Here is a 7,409-nt window from a genome sequence, read left to right as displayed (position 1 = left end):
TTGATGTTCACCATTGAAACTACATCATCTCCACGTGATGATCGGTTTTGGTGTAGTGGATTTGGATCGTGTACCACTTTACAACTATGAGGGATGTTGTATTAAGTGGGAGTTCATTAGTAATTAGATTAAAACATGAACTAATTATCATAACCATAGTCCGAGTAGTATTTTGTATTAATTTTGTAGTATTGGCATCCGTTTACTACTATGCGCTAGTCTTATAATTGAGATAGAAATACTTGTTAAAATCGACAAGAAACTTTACGGATTAGTACCGTATTGTTAAAGAATCAAGAATTGATTAAGTCCTATTGCAAACTTTTAGTAAACCTCACTTTGTTGATTCAAAGAGCTATGGTTTCAATTAGTACTTAAAGTTATCTTGTCTCACGTGAAACTTGAAGTTCAAATCTGTTTGAAAAGTAAGGAGCTGAAAATTTAGTTTTCAGAAATAATCAAGGTACGAGATATATGTGATATCTAAGACCTTATTGCAAGATGATAGAATATAAATTTGGTGTGACTACATAAACTCATAAGTTTTATGGGAATGTATGAAGGTTGAAGACGCCAGGCGTCCCAATCCTCCAACTATTGGGGCACTAACAATATTCGCATATCCATGAAGTGATTGTCCTTAGTATGCACCGTTGCTAAGACTCGTCGTTTCGAAGCATCACGTGATGATCGGGTGTTATAGATTCTACGTGTGCTTCCAACGGGTGCAAGCTAGTTTTGCATATGCGAATACTAAGGTTTAAACTTTATGAGCCTAGCATGTACAGACATGGTCTCGGAAAGTTATCATGAATTGATGGATAAAATTATGAGTGAAATTGTTCATCGTATTACAAATTTACTAATAGTGAAATCTGAAACACTTGTCATATGATGATCAACTTCAAAGTAAGAACCTCAAGGTTATTGGTATTTGACCAACAAACCTAGAAGTTATTGATGTTGAAATGTTTTTACGAATAATGAGGAAAGCTAAAAGAGAAGCTGCAAAAGATATTTTGGCAAAAGAAAAGAAAAGACTAGAAAGTCTAGCTCGGGTGTATATAAATGATATACATGTTATGGTTGTATTCCTAGTTAAGTCACACAATGAAATTCTTGGGTATTAATACCATATTGGTTGGTATGAAGTGTCATACAAAACAACGCAATACAAGAATACAATGGCCTAAGTGACTCGACAAGGAATATGATAGGAATGCACGTACGGAACAAAATAAAGTGTTATTATGTTCGTCGTTGGCATTCTATCTAGCCCTTAGAATTTATAATAAAGAACTTAATAATTGTTATTTTGCTCTGGTCAAATGAAAACAATGAGTTGTTCAAATTATGACATTACTCCATGTATGATGGATAAGTTATTATAAATCTTAATGGTGAAACACACATACATAACAACGACGCTAAAAATGCCATAAGGCAAATGATTTGAATTCCACTTATTTGTGGAACCGCAATTTAGGTCATGTTAGAAAGGATCGCATGAAGGAACTCCATGCAAATGGATTTTTGGAGTCATTCGATTTGTTGAATCGTTTTGGCACTTGCAAAATCTTTTCTAAAAGGTAATGACTGAAATACCGTTCATAGGCCAAAGAGTTGAACGGGCAACTAACTTAGTGAAAACATACATAATGATATATGTGGTTCACTGGGCATAGTTGTGTGCGGAAGATTCTTATACTTCATGAAAACTTTCAAACAATGAATTGAGTATATATATGGATATATTCAATAAGGAAAAGTTTGAAACATTTGAATAGGATTCAAATAAATTTCAGCATGAAGTGGAAATCATCGTAATAGAAATCAAATATCTATGATTGGATCATGGTGGAAATATTTGAATTATAAGTTTTAGCGAACATCTAAGAGAGTTATGAAATTGTTCTACAACTTACGTTTCTTGGAGCATCATAGTGATGATGAAGTATCCAAGAGATATATCCAAACTTTGTTGGATCAATGATGAGATAAAATATTGATGCCATTATATTTTTGTGGATTATGCTTTAGTGACTACCGCTTTTACACTTGAATAGAGCATCATCATGATCCGTTGAAATGACACCATACAAGTTATGGCATGGGTATAAACCCTAATAGTCAACCAAAATCGGATGAATGTCTTTGTTGGTTATCCCGAGAGATTTAATTGGGAATTCTTCCCACGAGACAAAGACAAAAGTGTTTGTCAATGTTTCTTATTTCCGAGAAATTGTTTCGAGTGAAGTTTTTGAGTGGGAGGACAATATAATTTGATAAGGTTTATGAACCTGAGCATAATGATCGAGTAGCGCAGCATCGGAATTGGTTTCGGAAGCGGCCACGACGATCATGGCTCTCATGACTACAAAGTGTTTTAGCCATGGAGATCGAAGTACATATTGAACCTTGTAGGTATGGTTTACTTTGTGATCAAATAAATGATTTGTGGACAAAGGATTGATTTTGAACAATGATAAACCAACTACAAAACAAAGAAGTTATGATGGGCCATGACTCCATTAAAATGGCCATGCGCCATGAAATCCAAGATAGATGAATACTTTATGAAAGTAAATGGATCTATGAAATTGATAGACTTGGATGAAATATCCTTGAAGAAAGCTTGACTTATCGAAAAATTGTTTACGACAAAGTTCAAAGAGTTGAATACGATAAGATTAGATCTTCCGTAGCAATGCTTATAGTCTATGTGGATTATTCTAGTAATCACTGCATATTTCTTTTATGAGATATGCTAGTAGGATGGCAAAATACACTACTTAACAGAAGTATGTATACAAGATACAACCAAGAGTTTTTGCTGGTCCGTGGAATACTAGATAGGTATACAAGCTTCAATTGGATGAAGTAAGTATCACGGAGTTGGAATCTTCACCGAGATGAAATAGTCAAAGAGTTTTTGATTTCATCGGAGACGATGAAGAAGCTTGCATTTGCAAGAAATTAAGTGGGAGCGCTAAGACACATTTATAATACTTTATGTAGGTGACATATAGTTGGTTATAAATGATGTAATTATATACTTGATTAAAAAGGTTTCATTGAGAATTAACTTCAATGAAAGGATATGGACTGAAACAAATTTAGTGTCAAGATCTATGAAGATAGATTGAAACACATAAATAAGTTTAAGTCAAAGTACATATGATGGATATTGAAGTAGTTCAATATAGAAATATTAAGGAAATGTTCTTGTCATGTGAAGGTTTAACAAGACTTGAGTGTATCCGACACTCAATGAGTAAAAACACATGAGTGATTATAGATCACGAATAATATGTACACAATCAGATATCATGTGCTATAAAGTGTTATGAGCATATACCGGAATGATTCATATGATGATCATTGGACGACAGTAAGAATATCCTTGAGTACTTTAGAAGAACTAAGGATATATATATATATTTTTTGTATGAAGAAATGACAAACAAATCGCTGTAAGGTGTTACACCGATATTGGTTTTGTCACATATAAAATATAATTTCAATCTCAAATTAGACTAAGTGTTGTTTAAAAGGTAGCACAATGAGCTAGAAGTTGTCTATGCTAGATTTAGAAGAGTTCTAAATATTGTGACGGATTCTACAAAAGAAGGTAGAATGTGTCATTATTTTGACAATGACAAAGGATGTTAAGTCAAGAGGTTCTTTGAGAACTTGGTGTAGTTCCGACAGAGTCAGAACTTTGAAGCTATATTGTGTGTGACAATATTAGTGACATATTTCAGACAGCGGAATTAAGGTTCCACCGAGAAGATCAAACATATTTAAATGCCAACTCATTTGGAAATGAGTGATGCGTTGAGACGCAAATGAATTACAAAATACATACGTTTACGAGCGTGTCGGATCCGATGACTAAAAACCTCTCCCGTGAGCAATACATGATAAAGCACCGGAAGGCCAAGGTGATTATCTTTACAAATGTAAACTAGATTATTGACTCTAGTGCAAGTGGGAGGCTGAAGGAGATATGCCCTAGAGGCAATAATAAAGTGGTTATTATTTATATCTTTATGTTTATGATAAATGTTTATATATCATGCTAGAATTGTATTAACAGAAACATTAGTACATGTGTGATATGTAGACAAACAAGAAGTCCCTAGTATGCCTCTTAAACTAGCTTGTTGATTAATGGATGATTAGTTTCATAATCATGAACATTGGATGTTATTAATAACAAGGTTATATCATTGTATGAATGATGTAATGGACACACCCAATTAAGCGTAGCATAAGATCTCGTCATTTAGTTATTTGCTATAAGCTTTCGATACATAGTTACCTAGTCCTTATGACCATGAGATCATATAAATCACTTATACCGGAAAGGTACTTTGATTACACCAAACACCATCTGCGTAAATGGGTGGCTATAAAGGTGGGATTAAGTATCCGGAAAGTATGAGTTGAGGCATATGGATCAACGAGTGGGATTTGTCCATCCCGATGACGGATAGATATACTCTGGGCCCTCTCGGTGGAATGTCGTCTAATGTCTTGCAAGCATATGAATAAGTTCATAAGAGACCACATACCACGGTACGAGTAAAGAGTACTTGTCAGGAGACGAGGTTGAACAAGGTATAGAGTAATACCGAAGATCAAACCTCGGACAAGTAAAAATATCGCGAGACAAAGGGAATTGGTAATGTATGTGAATGGTTCATTCGATCACTAAAGTCATCGTTGAATATGTGGGAGCCATTATGGATCTCCGAGATCCCGCTATTGGTTATTGGTCGGAGTGAGTACTCAACCATGTCCGCATAGTTCTCGAACCGTAGGGTGACACACTTAAAGTTGGATGTTGAAATGGTAGTACTTGAATTATGGAATGGAGTTCGAATATTTGTTCGGAGTCCCGGATGAGATCCCGGACATCACGAGGAGTTCCGGAATGGTCCGGAGAATAAGATTCATATATAGGATGTCATTTTATGTGAAATAAAATGTCGCGGAAGGTTCTATGGAAGGTTCTAGAAGGTTCTAGAAAAGTCCGGAAGAAACCACCAAGGAAGGTGGAGTCCACAAGGGACTCCACCTCCATGGCCGGCCAGCCCTAGATGGGGTGGAGTCCCAAGTGGACTCCACCATAGGGGGCCGGCCACCCCCACATGGGAGGTGGGAATCCCACCTTTGGGTGGGAGTCCTAGTTGGGCTAGGATTGCCCCCTCCTATGGAAGGTTTTGGTTTCGGGTCTTATTCGAAGACTTGGACACCAACACTTGGGTTCCACCTATATAATGAGGGGCATAGGGGAGGGGGCCGGCCACACCAAAGCCACCACCTTGGCCGCACCCCTTGGAGGCCGGCCACCCCCTCTCCCCAAACCCTAGCCGCCCCACTCCTCCTTCTTCCCCGCACGCTTAGCGAAGCTCCGCCGGGATTCTCCACCGCCACCGACACCACGCCGTCGTGCTGTCGGATTCAAGAGGAGCTACTACTTCCGCTGCCCGCTGGAACGGGGAGGTGGACGTCGTCTTCATCAACAACCGAACGTGTGACCGAGTACGGAGGTGCTGCCCGTTCGTGGCGCCGGAACCGATCGTGATCAAGATCTTCTACGCGCTTTTGCAAGCGGCAAGTGAACGTCTACCGCAGCAACAAGAGCCTCATCTTGTAGGCTTTGGAATCTCTTCAAGGGTGAGACTCGATACCCCCTCGTTGCTACCGTCTTCTAGATTGCATCTTGGCTTGGATTGCGTGTTCGCGGTAGGAAAATTTTTGTTTTCTATGCAACGTTATCCTACAGCATATCTCGTATCTAGAGAAAATTAAGTCAATTATTTTGGGATGGAGGAAAGTAATAGTAGTTAAGCTAATTGGTCGAATTTCAACTCAACTAGGGAGTTGAAAGTTGAAACAATGTTCCTCGTCTATTCCCAAGTCAGACGGCGGTACGTCGCCTCACGACTCCAAAGGTGTTCAATATGTGCAACATGCCTATATACATGAATGTGACGACATCGACTTGGCCACCATCGGCCACATCGAATCAAAGCCGTTATCATATAGCGGCCCTAGGTATGCCGATGGTTAGGCCCTCGCCATAGTATGTGTTTCTTGTGGTTCTTTTCTTCTCACATGCAACTAGGATTTTATGGATTAATTAATGCTACCAACCTGGCTCTGCCAAGTCACAAATGAATTCGCGATGGATTGGCTCGAACAATGCATGCATGCAGCGTGGCGGGAAGATGCATGGATAGTGACGGCCGGCTAGAGAGGAAGCATTAGGGTCTTCGTACCACGTACCTCCCCATATGTTCATGCTACTCAAGCACATGAACTAATAATTGACCATATTCTCTCAAAAAACATATCAATTAATTATTCTATAATAATCTATCACACACATGGTAACTAATAACATGAATTCTCATATGAATATATGAGTATATTTTCCATACATGAAATATAAAAAATCATGTAATAAAGATTAAAGAAAAACACATGTATTAACTAATAGATCATTCGTAAACTAAAAAAACATAATAACTCAACTAGGAAGTTGAAATAATGTTCCTCGTCCATCGCCAAGTCGGCCAACAATGGTAGGTCGCATCACGGCTCAAGAGGTGTTCAATGTGCGCAAGATGCCTACACAGGTGAACGTGATGACGCTGACTTGTTTCCTGCCGCCATCGTCCGCATCGAGAGCAGGAGATGAAAGGAGGGAGATATCATCCTCACAGCCACTGAGTTGTGGGTGCTCATATCGTATCCGGAACAAACGGTTGTGTGGTCCTCTGCTGTTAGAGGTCAGGTTCTCGTCGTCCATGATGACAATTGGCAACAGCTATCTCATATTGTATAGATGAAATTATTGTTGATGGACTAGTGTGATCAGTTTTCTCAATCCATGGAGGTTATCTCTCCATTAACCTAGGAGGAACTAGATCGTCTGTTATACTTCCATGTTTGTCGGTCAAGCAGTACATGCATGCTAGCACGTATCATCCATCTTTAGCAGCTTGGTACACCTAAAGTTAAGGATTTTCTATATCAAATAAAATAGGTTGTGAAAAAGTTATAAAGATAGGAGAATCGCTTCAGCGCAATGTACGGGGGATTAGAGAGGAAGCTAGTTGACCCAATCTAGGATTGATCGCATGCATTTCTTCTAGTACTAGCAGCGTACCAGGAGAGACTCGTCCCATCAGGTACGATCTACAGACGTAAGAATGTACTACTACTGCTTGCTAGAGATTTAGTACCGGCCGTTTGAGTGGAAGAAACAAACAAGCCACACCTTGTGGCTGTAATGAAAACTGATAAACATATCACTTTTGTGGACCTTAACAAATAACATACTGGATAGAAGCTATTTTTTCTTCACAAAATGTCTTGTTTGCACCACTGCTAGA

The sequence above is a fragment of the Lolium rigidum genome, chromosome 5 (genome assembly GCF_022539505.1).
Source record: "Lolium rigidum isolate FL_2022 chromosome 5, APGP_CSIRO_Lrig_0.1, whole genome shotgun sequence".
Classification (NCBI taxonomy): domain Eukaryota; kingdom Viridiplantae; phylum Streptophyta; class Magnoliopsida; order Poales; family Poaceae; genus Lolium; species Lolium rigidum.
This window is presented reverse-complemented; position numbering follows the sequence as displayed.